Genomic DNA, 16,156 nt, shown 5'->3' with positions numbered 1-16,156 from the left:
ACGTGATTCGCTAGAAGCTCAGAAAATGGCGGGAAATGATCTTGCGATGTCTACGCCGCTGTACGCCTGATGGGCGGGGCTTGGTTACTCAGTGTGGTTTCCCGCTAGGATTCACACAACTTTACGTCAGAAGAATTATCTTTATAGGTTGTACCGTGTTTTTCCGGGACAGGACCACGTCGTCGCAACAACTTTCCTCAGTCACTGCTGGGGCTTGCTAGTGTTCAGTTGTGGTGCTGAAGTTGGGTTCTCTTTAGAAATGGAGATTTTATTCGATAAAGTCAAAGAACCACCATGTTCTGCATACTACGAATACATTCACGAATTTGGCATACTGGGTTTTAGGCCTTTTGCACGCGAACGTTGTGCATCCCTTCCGTGCATTGGGGACCGCAATTTTCCTGTGCGTCGGATAGGACGGATTGAAACCCATTCAACTTAAATGTGTCGTGATCCGTCCGCACTGCAAAAAAATAGAATAAGTTCTATTTTTTTCTCCCAGTGCAGAGGCATGGACAGAAACACCACGGAAGCACTCCGTAGTGCTTTCGTGGGGTTACGATCCGTGCTACCATTCCGTATCTCTGTGATTGCGGACCCATTTGAGTGAATGGGTCCGCATCCGTGATGCACACGGCCGTTCGTGTGCAAGAGGCCGACTGGGCATGCTGGGAGTTGTAGTTTTGCAACAGCTGGAGAGCTGCAAGTTGTGCCATCCATGACATGTTGCTTTCAGATTACTTTGCATTTTGTGGTCCACTTCCAAACCGGGCTTAATTTTGCAAACCTTACATGTGTCACTTTATGTGGTAATATCTTTGGAACGTTATTACTTATCCAAGCTATTCTGAGATTGTTTTCACCTTCCTGCCCAGGCCTTTTTTTGAAAATCTGACGTGTGACTTTATGTGGTAATAACTTTAAAACGCTTTTACTTATGCAGGCCATTCTGAGATTGTTTTCTCGTCACATTCATGACACTGGTAAAATGGAGTCAAAAATGTATTTCCCATATGTGTACTTCATGTTTGGATCATTTTGAAAATGACATTTTATATTTTTGGGACGTTAGAAGTTTAGAAGCAAATCTTAACATTTTAAACAATATTTTCAAAACCCAAATTTTTCAGGATCAGTTCAGTTATGAAGTCACTATCTGGGACTTACATATTAGAAACCACCCATAAATCACCCCATTTTAGAAACTACACCCCTCAAGGTGTTCAAAACTGATTTTACAAACTTTGTTAACCCTTTAGGTGTTCCACAAGAGTGAATGGCAAATGGAGATGAAATTTCAGAATTTCAATTTTTTGGCAGATTTTTCATTTTAATCCATTTGTTCCAGTAGCAAAGCAAAGGTTAACAGCCAAATAAAACTCAAAATCCATTACCCTGAATCTGGGGTTTAAAAACTGATGTATGTGCGCACAGCAGGCTTCATAGCGGAAGGAGCGTCATATGGCTTTTGGAGAGCGGATTTAGCTGGAATGGTAATTGGGAGCTATGTCGCATGTGAAGACACTCTGAGGTGGCCCTACAGTGGAAACCCCCAAAAAGTCACCCCATTCTGGAAACTACACCCCTCAAGGAATATTTCAAGGTGTGTAGTGAGCACTTTGACCCATCGGGCGTTTCACAGAATTAGGAAACGTTTGGCTATGAAAATGAAAGATTACAATTTTTTCCATAAAAAGTTGCTTTACACCCACATTTTTCACTTTCACAAGGGGTAGCAGGACAAAATGCACCCCACATTTTGTTCCCCATTCCCCCCCGAATACACTAACACCCAATATGTGCTCATAAAATGATGGGTGCATGGCAGGGTCCAAAAAGGAAGTAGCGCCATAGTGCTTTTGGAGGACAGATTTTGCAGGATTGACTTTTGGGAGCTATGTCGCATGTAAAGACACCCTGAGGTACCCCCTACAGTGGAAATCCCCAAAAAGTGACCCCATTCTGGAAACTACACCCTTCAAGGAATATTTCAAGATGTGTAGTGAGAACTTTGTCCTGAAAAGGTAAAACATGGAATTGGCTGTGAAAATTAAAAATTAAATTTTTTTCAAGAAAAATGGACTTTAGCCCCAAATTTTTCCCCTTGAAAAAGGGGAAGTGGAGAAAATGTACCCCTACACCCCTCAAGGAATATTTAAATGTGTGTAGTGAGCACTTAGACTCATCGAGCGTTTCACAGAATTAGGAAATGCTTGGCTATGAAAATGAAAGATTATAATTTTTTCCAGAAAAAGTTGCTTTACACCCACATTTTTCACTTTCTCAAGGGGTAGCAGGACAAAATGCACCCCACATTTTGTTCCCCATTTCCCCCCCGAATACGCTAACACCCAATATGTGCTCATAAAATGATGTATGGGTGCAGGCAGGGTTCTAGGATCAAACAGCTAAATATGGATTTTGCTGACCTGAATTGGCAGACATGGATCTTAGCGGCCATGTCTTATTTAAAAAATTTCCAGAGGTCCCCAGAAATGAAAAATCCCAAAAAGTGAACTCCATTTCGGAAAGAGCACCCCAGTACGAACATTTTAAGTGGTGGAAAGGGTACTTTTTACCAAACAGGTATCTCACAGAAGGCAGAATTACTTGAGACAAGTATTTCATAGCACACATTTGTAAAAATTACTAGCAGACCCCAATTTTTCACTTTCACAAGGGGTTAAAGGAGAAAATGCACCCCAGTATATGTTCCCCATTTTCTCCCCATTTTGCAAACACCCCATATGTGCTCGTAGCCTGCTGCTAGCAGGCCGCTACAGGCAAAGTACAAAATATGTTTTTTGCAGGCCTGAATTGGCAGACATGGATTTTAGCTGCAATTTCGCATTTAAAAACTTTCCAGAGGTCCCCAGAAATAAAAATAAAAAAGCAAGAACTGACCCCATTTTGGAAAGAGCACCCCCATACGGACATTTTAAGTGGTGGAAAGGGTACTTTTTACCAAACAGGTGTCTCGCAGAATGGATTATGTAGTGGTTGTTGGAAGTGGGTATGCAAGTGAGGTGAACTAAATCAGAGATATGGAAATATTACAGGGAGCATAAAGGATGAAATTAAAAATCCATGGATAAGTGGTAGGTTCAGAAGCATTCTTTCATGCAGAGGCCTGATAAATGGTGTCCTTTCGTATTCCCTTTTGTAACAAACCCAACATCTTTTTGGGGTCTTTCCCCTCTTTGCTGTTTGTGGGACTTACCAGGGAAATGTTGTCCTGGTACAACACGGGCACCATGACCTCCTGAAGTACTCGGGCTCTCCCCTTCCTGACTTTGGAAAATTAGGGCCTTGATTACCGCCTCTTGGAACTGAAGGAAAGTTCCTGTCTGGCCTGCAGTTCTATGTAAAATGTATGCATTGTACATTGCCATCTGTGCAATGTATACGTCAAGCTTTTTGTACCACACCTTAGTTTTACGCATGGCACTGTAGGGCTTCAGAACTTGATCGGACAGATCAACCCCTCCCATGTGCCTGTTGTAATCAAGGATGCAGTCAGGCTTGTTGACAGGGGTAGTGGTACCTCGCACTTGGGCAGGAGAACTGGTGTTTGTGTGAATGGTGGTTAGTACAAGGACATCCCTCTTGTCCTTGTACTTAACCGCCAGCATGTTCTCAATGAGGAGAGCCTTACTGTCACCTTTTCGGAGTAGTTGCTCTACCAGGCATCTAGGGAGCCCTCTCTGATTTTTTCACACTGTGCCACAAGCCACAGTACCTCGGGCTTTTAGGGACATGAATAGGGGTATGCTGGTGTAATAGTTATCTACATAGAGGTGATAACCATTATCCAGCAGTGGGTGCAGTAAGTCCCACACAATCTTGCCAGTAACTCCGAGGGGGGGGGGGGGCATTCAGTTGGTTGTATCCGGGAATCTTTCCCCTCATAAACCTGGAACCTGTAGGTGTACCCAGAGGTACTCACACAGCTTGTACATTTTTATTCCGTACCGTGACTGCTTGCTGGGCAGGTACTGGCGAAATTTAACCCTTCCTTTAAAATGTACAAGGGACTCATCTATGCTAATTTTTCTTTTGCTGAGTTGAGGTGCTCCAGAAGGGGTCTTAATTTAAATAGACGGTCAAAATTTGGTTCATTTTGGGGGGGCACTGTGCATTATCATTGTAATGTAGGAATTTCAAAATTGATTCAAATCTTGGGCGGGACATGGTCATATTGTAAATTGGAGTGTTGTACAAGACATCTGAACTCTAATATTGTCTCATTTCAGTTTTTTTTTTACAAGGCCCATATGCAGCAACAGCCCCCAAAACATCATAATGTCTGCTGCATTTACAGGGGTCCAACCTAGGGGTCTAGCATATGAGGATGTTGGGTTTTGAGAAAAACTGCTGGGCGTACAAATTTGTTTGGGTCACGATCAAATATTTTAATTCGTCAGAGAAATAGATTTTGAAAAAATCTATTTCTGTGAAGCCCGTGCAGTCAATCTGGATTCCAGAGTTTCCCACAAACTCTGGAATTTGGGGCTCATAATCCTCAGGCGGTGTGGACCATAGGGGATTACTGGGGTGGGGCTACTTCATCTCTCCTGGGGCGTCTTCCTTGAGGGTCCCTCATCACCAGATGACGATGATGAAGGAGTTGAGGAGTAGAGGAATGTGGCATCCTCTTCTCCCTCCCTCACTCCCCGGAAGAATCCAGGTTTCTGGCGAAACGGCGTTGGGTCAGGAGGTGGCCGAGAGATCGACACACCACTCAGGGTATACTCATTTTGTCTTTTCACCAATCCTCAATATTATTACAATTGCCCCCATTGTATCTTGTCTGGGGCCTTGTCGCCATGAGGTTTTTTGGTGTGTTTTTTCTAGCTTTCATGCTCTTTCCCTGTTCTTTGGTGTGCTGATTTCCTGGCCTCTTCTTGGGTCCTTCCTGTTCCTTATCCGTGTGTCCCGCCTTTGTGCTGCCTTTTTTTTATCATCATGTATGTATGTATTGTATATTTATAATAAAGCTTTTCTGATTTTCATATATGCGAAAGGCATGTTCATTGTTTGGCGACATCCTCTTCTCCCTCACTTGCAGACTCCATTTCAGAGGCAAGGGTGGCGTATGCCTCTTCACCGGAGTACATTCTCTGGGATGAACTGGACATTTTAATTTTTTTTGCTGTATGTAAAGTGAAAAGTGTCAGGGGGGTGTATGTAGTGATTTTACACGTGAGGGGACTTGTAATGAATTAATTCAAATAAAATTTACGATAAAAAGAAAGAAAGAAAAGAGAAAAAGATAAGTGAAAGAATTAGATAAAATTTTAGAAAAAAAGGCACTAAACCTGAGCAGACAGCACGTGTGCGGGTTCAAAATTAAAAAATACTACTAATTAAAAGTGACATATATGTATATTATATATATATATATATATATATATATATATATACACTCACCTAAAGAATTATTAGGAACACCTGCTCTAGTTCTCATTAATGCGATTATCTAGTCAACCAATTACATGGCAGTTGCTTCAATGCATGTAGGGTTGTGGTCCTGGTCAAGACAATCTCCTGAACTCCAAACTGAATGTCAGAATGGGAAAGAAAGGTAGGCTATAACAGCAGAAGACCCCACCGGGTACCACTCATCTCTACTACAAATAGGAAAAAGAGGCTACAATTTGCACGAGCTCACCAAAATTGGACTGTTGAAGACTGGAAAAATGTTGCCTGGTCTGATGAGTCTCGATTTCTGTTGAGACATTCAATTGGTAGAGTCCGAATTTGGCGTAAACAGAATGAGAACATGTATCCGTCATGCCTTGTTGCCACTGTGCAGGCTGGTGATGGTGGTGTAATGGTGTGGGGGATGTTTTCTGGGCACACTTTAGGCCCCTTAGTGCCAATTGGCCATCGTTTAAATGCCACAGGCTACCTGAGCATTATTTCGGACCATGTCCATCCCTTCATGACCACCATGTACCCATCCTCTGATGGCTACTTCCAGCAGGATAATGTACCATGTCACAAAGCTCGAATCATTTTAAATTGGATTCTTGAACATGACAATGAGTTCACTGTACTAAAATGGCCCCCACAGTCACCAGATCTTAACCCACCAGAGCATCTTTGGGATGTGGTGGAACGGGAGCTTCGTGCCCTGGATGTGCATCCCTCAAATCTCCATCAACTGCAAGATGCTATCCTATCAATATGGGCCAACATTTCTAAAGAATGCTATCAGCACCTTGTTGAATCAATGCCACGTAGAATTAAGGCAGTTCTGAAGGCAAAAGGGGGTCCAACACCGTATTAGTATGGTGTTCCTAATAATTCTTTAGGTGAGTGTATATATTATGAGTTCACGAAGGTCATGAAGGGATAGACATGGTCAGAAACAATGCTCATATATATAGCTAGCTAGCACCCAAAAAAACACAAGTGCTGATCAGCACTTGCCAGTCACTGCTTGAACACTAAAAAAGCCCCAAAATGCAAAGAAAAAAAAAAAAAAGACGGAGAGGGGGGTAAAGGGGGAGGGGGGGGACAGGAAATGGGGATCTGAAACAGCTGCAGATGAGCCAAAGATCACTACAGCTGTTCCAGGTGTTCTTTTTGTTCTTCTTCTGAAAAGCTCGGAGTGAAAAGCTGTGATTTATGTGGTAGTACCACAAGTCCCAGCTGACAACAAGCAGCACAGAAGGGCACAGGTCCTCTCTGCAAGCAGTCACCAAGCTAGAATGGCTGCCTGCAGAGAGGCACCAACGGTTCTTTCTGCTGCATAGCGCTGCCATTGGCTGGAGCGTTGTTCCAGCCAATCGCAGCACTGGGAGGGGACATCAGTGTCTGATGTCCCCTCCCTGACCTCAGAGGTGACATGGGCTGATGTAATCAGCCCCAATCACTTCCGTCCCAGCCACCAGCAGCACCACAGATTGGATGATACTTGCATAGCGCTGCCATAGGCTGGAGCGTTGCTCCAGCCAATCGCAGCACTGGGAAGGGACACCTGTGTCTGGTGTCCCCTCCCTGACCTAGGAGAAGACATGGGCTGATGTCATCAGCCCCCTTCCACCTCTAGCCGAGCCCCCCTGCAGCTCTATTCATTGCCGGCGCTGCGATGGGCTGCTTTTCACTAGCCAGCCAATCGCAGCGATCGGGGCTGCAGGGGGGCGGAAAAACTACTATTCTCCTTCATCTAAGATGGCTGACTGCCGATTAGTGCAGTCAGCTTACTCTGGTCACCGCGCTATTCGCCACGGTGACCGGAGTTATCCATGACGTACTATTACTTCACGATGCGGTAAGTCACCGACTTTCATGACGTACTAGTACGTCATGTGTCGGGAAGGGGTTAGTGGTAAATTTGAGTCAATAAGTTTTACCTTTATTTATAAAAAAAAAATCCAAAAGTTATTCGCTGTTATCTGAATTTGAATCTTTTCTGCTTTTAAGATAGATAGTGATACCTCATGAAATACTTATTAATTAACATTCCCCATATGTCTAATTTATGATAAAAACATACCTGAATTGTAATACTAAACATGCTATTTATTTAATTACCTGTATGATGTGCCAACTACAATATGTAGGGTGCCCTTCCATCAGATTAAAACCAGAATCCGTAAGTATATTTCAGATGTTCCCCACCATGCGAGCCGCAACGTGTCTGCGGTTAGCTTGCACTTTGCGGTTATGCATGGTGGGAATACGTCTGGTCTTATGGCACAGGGCATAGAAAGAGTTACAATACCTGCAAGAGGGGGAGACTTTAAAAGAATATTACTCAATAGGGAGGCATATTGGATGTTCCAACTAGCAACCTGTCATCCAACTGGTCTCAATAAGAGACATATCTTTTAATATGAGACATGATGTTTTAATAAGAGACATGATGTTTTAATATGATTTTATTTAGCACAATTACCATATGTGTACACATGTGTTCTTTTGATTGCACGTCTTGCTCCAAACATGTGACCTGCTAATTGCGGGGCCAGGTGGGTGAGCATATACACTCACCTAAAGAATTATTAGGAACACCATACTAATACGGGGTTGGACCCCCTTTTGCCTTCAGAACTGCCTTAATTCTACGTGGCATCGATTTAACAAGGTGCTGATAGCATTCTTTAGAAATGTTGGCCCATATTGATAGGATAGCATCTTGCAGTTGATGGAGATTTGAGGGATGCACATCCAGGGCACGAAGCTCCCGTTCCACCACATCCCAAAGATGCTCTATTGGGTTGAGATCTGATGACTGTAGGGGCCATTTTAGTACAGTGAACTCATTGTCATGTTCAAGAAACCAATTTGAAATGATTCGAGCTTTGTGACATGGTGCATTATCCTGCTGGAAGTAGCCATCAGAGGATGGGTACATGGTGGTCATGAAGGGATAGACATGGTCAGAAACAATGCTCAGGTAGCCCGTGGCATTTAAACGATGGCCAATTGGCACTAAGGGGCCTAAACATCCCCCACACCATTACACCACCACCACCAGCCTGCACAGTGGTAACAAGGCATGATGGATACATGTTCTCATTCTGTTTACGCCAGATTCGGACTCTACCATTTGAATGTCTCAACAGAAATCGAGACTCATCAGACCAGGCAACATTTTTCCAGTCTTCAACAGTCCAATTTTGGTGAGCTCGTGCAAATTGTAGCCTCTTTTTCCTATTTGTAGTGGAGATGAGTGGTACTCTGTGGGGTCTTCTGCTGTTGTAGCCCATCCGCCTCAAGGTTGTGCGTGTTGTGGCTTCACAAATGCTTTGCTGCATACCTCGGTTGTAACGAGTGGTTATTTCAGTCACCGCTGCTCTTCTATCAGCTTGAATCAGTCGGACCATTCTCCTCTGACCTCTAGCATCAACAAGGCATTTTTGCCCACAGGACTGCCGCATACTGGATATTTTTCCCTTTTCACACCATTCTTTGTAAACCCTAGAAATGGTTGTGTGTGAAAATCCCAGTAACTGAGCAGATTGTGAAATACTCAGACCGGCCTGTCTGGCACCAACAACCATGCCATGCTCAAAATTGCTTAAATCACCTTTCTTTCCCATTCTGACATTCAGTTTGGAGTTCAGGAGATTGTCTTGACCAGGACCAGAACCCTACATGCATTGAAGCAACTGCCATGTGATTGGTTGACTAGATAATCGCATTAATGAGAAATAGAATTCTTTAGGTGAGTGTATAGTGCATTCATTGAGTGTGAAGTATGTCATGATGAAGGACCCAGAATAGAGGTGGTCTGAAACGCGTAACTATGCTACATTTCCTGTAAACAGAAGTTTTTAAACCGCTGAAATAAAGTTTCCCTGCTTTAGGATCAAGAGCTGGATTTCCAAGTGTGTTTTTGGTCTACTTTATGTTGGCATCATTTTGGTAATGTAAGTTTATTTTTTAGGACATTAGAAGGTTTAGAATTTTAGAAGCAATTTTTGAAATTTTCAAGAAATTTTTTTAAATCAACTTTAAGGACCAGTTCAGTTCGGAGGTCACTTTGAGGAGGTTACATAATAGAAACCACCCATAAATTACCCCATTTTAGAAACTACAGCCCTCAAACTATTCATAACTGGTTTAGAAATGTTGATAACCCTTAAGTATTCCACAGGAATTAAAACAAAATGAAGGTACATTTTAAAAATTTCATTATTTTGTAGATTTCCATTTTAATCATTTGTTCCTGTAGTATATCAAGGGTTAAGAACAAAACATCAATTTTTATTACCCTGATTCTGCAGTTTGCAGAAACACCCCATATTTGGTTGTATACCGCTGTATGGACACACAATACAGCTCAGAAGGCAAGGAGCGCCATATGGTTTTTGGAGGGCATATTTTGCTGGAATGGTCTTTGGGCACCATGTTGCATTTGAAAAGATCCTAAAGTAACCACAGGGAAAACTCCCAAAAAGTTACAACATTTTGTAAAATACACCACCCAACAGGCGTTTCATAGAACTTATAAACCTTGGCTATAAAAATGAAAAAATAATATTTTTAATTTTTTTTTTAAATAAAATGGTGTGTTAGGCCCAAACTTTCTTTTTCACAAAGGATAACAGGAGAATATCCCCCACAATTTGCTACCCATTTTCTTCTGAATATAGTAACATCCTAATTGTGGTCGTAAGCTGTTATTTGGGTATATGCCAGGCCTCAGAAGGGAGGGAGCGGCATCTGGATTTTGGGGGAAAATATTACTTTTTTTATATGTGAAACTTTTTTTACAAAACACTTTATTTTTATTTTACACATTGCGTTCTCCGTAAGGTCATACAAGACCTCTGGAGCTTCAGTGCAGGGCTGATCGAGGTCTTCGGAAGACCCTACAGTCTCCTAGCCCTTGCGGTCACATGACCACCAGGCCGGGACAGGAAGCAACATCGCTTCCTCATCTGTATATACAATGCTCCTTCAGCGCCATGTATACATTCATCCAGAAGGCAGGGACACCTAGGAAAGGTCCTTCCCTTCTCTATGGGGTGTCCTGCTGTCACTGACAGCGGGCCCTCGGCACATGAGCTGCATGATTAGCTGTTACCAATCAGGAGACATGAGCAGCTAAAGCAGACCTCCCCCTTTTCCCCTTCTGCCTGAGCTGGGTTTGGGCAGAACAGTTAAAGGCTATGTACACCCTTGGGGGAACTCATATGTACTCATGGGCTAAAAATCTTTTTTTCAATTGGCCTTTAGTAAAAATATGGAGTCATTTTCTCTGTACAGAGCTGATATGCTCTATTAGCAGGATCTGAATTTTCACTCTGTTCTGTCAGGCAGGGAGCTGACGGGCTCCTTTTATCTGCTCTCAGACCTTATAAACACTGACCAAAGCTCAATCCTTATCTTACTGACAAAAATTTGGCTTAAATAAGCGTTTATGACCTCTCGGTAGTGATAGAGATGTGGATATAATTCTTCAGAAGTCAAGATCACCCCCATTTCCTCTAGCTCTCGGACAACACCTTATTTGTTAAAGTTGGAAACAAAGCACAAAGGGTTTGCCTATCTAAGATGACTCTCCTCACTGATGTGTAATATATGACATATGCTGCACCGCTGTTAATGTGAAGCCATTAGAATATGGCACTGGTACCCTAGATGTTTACATTATTCACATACCAAAGAGGTTGTAAAATAGTGTGCAGAAGCTAAGTTGTATCTCTTTCTTTGCTTATGTATTCTAGCCAATGGAACTATGCCATGAGCCTCATGGGGATGTCCCCCGATGTACATATATACTGCTTACCTTCCGATAATAAATGAGAACTTCTTGGACCCTACCTGGTGTCAGTGTCGTTTCGTCCATGCATGTAAAATCCTAGGACTAAGGCTACTTTCACACTTGCGTTTTTGTTTTCCGGCATAGAGTTCCGTCAAAAGTGCTCTATGCCGGAAAACGACTGATCCGTCATATCCCCATGCATTCTGAATGGAGAGTAATCCGTTCAGGATGCATCAGGATGTCTTCAGATCAGTCATTTTGACTGATCAGGCAAAAGAGAAAACCGTAGCATGCTACGGTTTTTTTCTCCGGCGAAAAATACTGAAGACTTGCCGGAATGACGGATCCGGCGTTTTTCTCCATAGGAATGCATTAGAGCCGGATCCGTCACAAAGATTTCAGTTGTTTGCCTGATCGACGGATCCGGCTCTTCTTTCTGCGCCTGCGCAATCGAATAGGAGGAGCTGTGGGCGCCGTCAACTTCCTGTCACTCTTCAATCCTGCCTGCGAGGGAGAAGGGAGGACGCCATTCTAGGTGAGTAGAAATTTTTTTATTTTTTTGTTCGTTTTCGATTTTCCAAAGAAAAAAAATATAAGCAGCTCCTATGTAATTATACATAGGAGCTGTAGTAAATAGATCATGCTAGGAGTAGTAGTCTTGTTTATTACTACTCCTAGCATCCACTATGTACTTGCACCACCAGTGCGGCCATATGTACTTTAGCATAGGGACTGCATGTGGTGCAAGTACATAGTGGATGGGATGCTAGGGGTGGTAGTCATGATGACTACTACCCCTAGCATCCACTATGTACTTGCAGGACATGCAATGCCTATCTAGTTTTGCATAGGCAATGCATGTGGGGCAAGTAAATAGGGGATGCTAGGGGTAGTAGTCCTGTTGACTACCACCCCTAGCATCCACTATGTACTTGCAGCACATGCAATGCTTATGTAGTTTTGCATAGGCAATGCATGTGGTGCAAGTACATAGTGGATGCTAGGGGTAGAAGTCCTTTTGACTACCAGCCCTAGCATCCACTATGTACTTGCACCATATGCAGTGCCTATGTAGTTTTGCATGGGCACTGCATGTGGTGCAAGTAAATAGGGGATGCTAGGGGTAGTAGTCCTGTTGACTACCACCCCTAGCATCCACTATGTACTTGCAGCACATGCAATGCTTATGTAGTTTTGCATAGGCAATGCATGTGGTGCAAGTACATAGTGAATGCTGGGGGTAGAAGTCCTGTTGACTACCACCCCTAGCATCCACTATGTACTTGCAACACATGCAGTGCCTATGTAGTTTTGCATGGGCACTGCATGTGGTGCAAGTAAATAGGGGATGCTAAGGGTAGTAGTCCTGTTGACTACCACCCCTAGCATCCACTATGTACTTGCAGCACATGCAATGCTTATGTCGTTTTGCATAGGCAATGCATGTGGTGCAAGTACATAGTGGATGCTAGGGGTAGAAGTCCTTTTGACTACCACCCCTAGCATCCACTATGTACTTGCACCACATGCAGTGCCTATGTAGTTTTGCATGGGCACTGCATGTGGTGCAAGTAAATAGGGGATGCTAGGGGTAGTAGTCCTGTTGACTACCACCCCTAGCATCCACTATGTACTTGCAGCACATGCAATGCTTATGTAGTTTTGCATAGGCAATGCATGTGGTGCAAGTACATAGTGGATGCTAGGGGTAGAAGTCCTTTTGACTACCACCCCTAGCATCCACTATGTACTTGCACCACATGCAGTGCCTATGTAGTTTTGCATGGGCACTGCATGTGGTGCAAGTAAATAGGGGATGCTAGGGGTAGTAGTCCTGTTGACTACCACCCCTAGCATCCACTATGTACTTGCAGCACATGCAATGCTTATGTAGTTTTGCATAGGAAATGCATGTGGTGCAAGTACATAGTGGATGCTAGGGGTAGAAGTCCTTTTGACTACCACCCCTAGCATCCACGATGTACTTGCACCACATGCAGTGCCTATGTAGTTTTGCATGGGCACTGCATGTGGTGCAAGTAAATAGGGGATGCTAGGGGTAGTAGTCCTGTTGACTACCACCCCTAGCATCCACTATGTACTTGCAGCACATGCAATGCCTATGTAGTTTTGCCGAGGCACTGCATGTGGTGCAAGTACATAGTTGATGCTAGGGGTAGTAGTCCTGATGACTACCACCCCTAGCATCCACTATGTACTTGTACCACCAGTGGGGCCCTATGTACTTTAGCATAGGGACTGCATGTGGTGCAAGTACATAGTGGATGGGATGCTAGGGGTGGTAGTCCTGATGACTACTACCCCTAGCATCCACTATGTACTTGCACCACATGCAGTGCCTATGTAGTTTTGCATGGGCACTGCATGTGGTGCAAGTAAATAGGGGATGCTAGGGGTAGTAGTCCTGTTGACTACCACCCCTAGCATCCACTAAGTACTTGCAGCACATGCAATGCTTATGTCGTTTTGCATAGGCAATGCATGTGGTGCAAGTACATAGTGGATGCTAGGGGTAGAAGTCCTTTTGACTACCACCCCTAGCATCCACTATGTACTTGCACCACATGCAGTGCCTATGTAGTTTTGCATGGGCACTGCATGTGGTGCAAGTAAATAGGGGATGCTAGGGGTAGTAGTCCTGTTGACTACCACCCCTAGCATCCACTATGTACTTGCAGCACATGCAATGCTTATGTAGTTTTGCATAGGCAATGCATGTGGTGCAAGTACATAGTGGATGCTAGGGGTAGAAGTCCTTTTGACTACCACCCCTAGCATCCACTATGTACTTGTACCACCAGTGGGGCCCTATGTACTTTAGCATAGGGACTGAATGTGGTGCAAGTACATAGTGGATGGGATGCTAGGGGTGGTAGTCCTGATGACTACTACCCCTAGCATCCAATATGTACTTGCTGCACATGCAATGCCTATGTAGTTTTGCAGAGGCACTGCATGTGGTGCAAGTACATAGTTGATGCTAGGGGTAGTAGTCCTACAATTTTTTTTTGTCATGTAGTCCAAAATCTATTTCCTGAAATTATTTGGCCAAAGAAAAAAAAAAATTAATTTGCAAGAAAAAATTCAAATAGAATGTATTATTAAAAGTATTATTTGTCTGGGTTTTTTGTACTAATAATATTTAATAATAATAATCTGATTAATATTTTTTTTTCTACAGGCTCAACATCTTCTACTGAGGCCGGGACCTCTCCTCCAAGACGTCGGCGGAGACATGATACGGTAAAAAAATTTTTTAAGCATTCTGCATTTACATTATGAACGCATTTTAAATTTTAATTTTTTTTATTTCACAGTCATCATCTGTGGAGGAGAGGCCTTGCGGCCCAGAGACCGCTGGAGAGGAGGAAGTTGGTGGTGGAGGACATGAAGCGGTAAATTTATTTAAATTTTTTTTTTTTTTTTTTTTTTTAGCTCAATATTATGATTTGTATATTTAATTTTTTTTTTTATTATTGTTATTTCTATTACAGGTCGCTCGTCCCGTTGACTCCAATAGAGGTCGTCAATCTAAATCCAGAGGAAGGCGGAGAGCCCGCGGCAGTCGTGTTCGTGTGAGTATTCCCTATTTTTAATTTCAAATCTGTTAAAAGGATTTCTGTCACCAGGTTTGGGTCTATAGAGATACGGACATGCACGGCTAGATCGCCGCTAGCATGTTCGCAATATATGTGTCCCATAGGGCTGTGTGGTTTTAATTTATTTTAAAAAGTAATTTATAGATATGTAAATGAGTGTTGAATGTGTCCAAGGGGCTGCACTAACCTTCCTTGTGCGCAGTGCCGGTATAGTGTTCCTTCCCTGTCCTGACATCAGCTTCATGCAGAGAAGAGCGACACATTCAACACTCATTTACATATCTATAAAATCATTTCTTTTTTTTTATTAAAACCACACAGCCCTATAGGACACATATATTGCGGACATGCTAGCGACGATCTAGCCGTGCAGGTCCTATCTCTATAGCCCCAAACCTGGTGTTAGAATCCCTTTAAACATGAGATTATAATTCATTTTTTTTTCAATATATTTTTAGGGTTCAAGACGCTCCACCAGAACGGATGAGGAGGAATTTGGCAGTTGTATAATTGACAATGAACTCCTCATCCAGATGGTGGAGGACAGACCACCACTGTGGGACCACACGGACCGCCGCCATGCTGACCATCATGCTACCCGGCAACTCTGGCTTGAGATATGCAAAGTTTTAGTGCCTAATTGGGACGACCTCAATGAGAGTCAACGGGAGGAGTGCCGTAAGTATACTCTAATATAATGCACATTTGTACTTTTCATTAAAAATTGGTTTTGTGTCTGGTTGAAGTTGGTCACTCACTGCTACCTATAGTGAACATCAATAATTTTTTTTATTGTTGTTGTAGCAGGTTCAAACAAATACTAAACCATTTCTGATGTCTGAAATAAATTATTATAATATTCATTATTTTATTTTTTTCTTGCGGACAGGGACTACAATCCTGGTGCAGTGGCGGTCAATGAGGGACCGCTATAAGGACTACAACGAGGAGGTCAAGCGCCCGAGTGGTTCAAGAGCAAGCCAAAAGCGGCCGTACCGGTATGCGCCCGCATTAGGTTTTCTTCGTAGAACCCTACAGCTGCGAAGGTAAGCTCTAATGTTTATAATAATTATGAATACTAATCTCCAATCTATGTGTGTGGCCTAGGCAGACTGTCATTTGACACTCTGTCTGGGACATTCACATATAATTCCCTATTTGTCCATAATTTTTTTTTTTCCTTTTACAGCACATCTAGCAGTACTCGGGCGCACCAAGCTCCTTGTGAAGTCCTTCCATAAGCCGGAGCTCAAGAGGCGGTCCCCGAAGAGCCGCCCACCGGTGGTCCCTCACGTCCTACTCCAACAGCTCG

The sequence above is a fragment of the Bufo gargarizans genome, chromosome 1 (genome assembly GCF_014858855.1).
Source record: "Bufo gargarizans isolate SCDJY-AF-19 chromosome 1, ASM1485885v1, whole genome shotgun sequence".
In the NCBI taxonomy this organism is placed as follows: domain Eukaryota; kingdom Metazoa; phylum Chordata; class Amphibia; order Anura; family Bufonidae; genus Bufo; species Bufo gargarizans.
Note: the sequence above shows the minus strand (reverse complement) of the source record.